The sequence below is a fragment of the Leishmania donovani genome, chromosome 26 (assembly GCF_000227135.1).
Source record: "Leishmania donovani BPK282A1 complete genome, chromosome 26".
Taxonomy (NCBI): Eukaryota; Euglenozoa; class Kinetoplastea; order Trypanosomatida; family Trypanosomatidae; genus Leishmania; species Leishmania donovani.
Window position 1 is genome coordinate 504,755 of NC_018253.1, and position 979 is coordinate 505,733.

Consider the following 979-nt stretch of genomic DNA (forward strand, 5'->3'; position numbering starts at 1 on the left):
CTCCCTATCCCAGCCACTGCCGAACCACCCCCTGGTGGTGACAGGGCCAGGGTGCCTAAGACGTGGGGAGGTCAGTGCGATGCAGTGGCACAGATGCCGGCGGCCAATCCCTGGACGGCGTGGCGCCGGTGCGACCCGCGACCGTGAGCATGCTTGCGCCATCCATGCGATGGGCAAGGCGTCAGCGTGATTCCAACGCGTCTCGCTCGGCCCTCGCACTGCCTGCTGCTGGGGAGGCTGAGTGCCACCCTGCGAGGCGGGTGGGTGGGTAGAGTTTGGGTCAGGGGCCGTGCACAGATGACTGGGTCGGCGCACTGCTGTGATGCGTGTCTGCGGCTGCGTTGCACCGCGCGCTGGGTGCCTGTGGCAGGCCCGTGGGTTTTAGAGTGGACCTCGGCTCATGTTGTGTGGCAGAGAAAATGGGCTCACGGCGCAGCAAAGCAGAAAGCTATCCTTTGGACTTGATTGCATCTCTCTCTAGGTTATGGTGATGTGCACGTTGGCTTACCTACGCACACACACACACACACACTATATATACATGTATATATACATATCGTGGTGAAGGCACGCTTTGAGGAGCGAAGGCGGGCAACGCATTCGCGCGCTCTCTGTCTCCCCTCAACTTTTTCGCTTCTCCCCTCGGCCGGCGAGTGAGTGTGCGCCGGCCCCTCCGGCATTTGGGTGGGTAGAGTTTGGGTCAGGGGCCGTGCACAGATGACTGGGTCGGCGCACTGCTGTGATGCGTGTCTGCGGCTGCGTTGCACCGCGCGCTGGGTGCCTGTGGCAGGCCCGTGGGTTTTAGAGTGGACCTCGGCTCATGTTGTGTGGCAGAGAAAATGGGCTCACGGCGCAGCAAAGCAGAAAGCTATCCTTTGGACTTGATTGCATCTCTCTCTAGGTTATGGTGATGTGCACGTTGGCTTACCTACGCACACACACACACACACACTATATATACATGTATATATACATATCG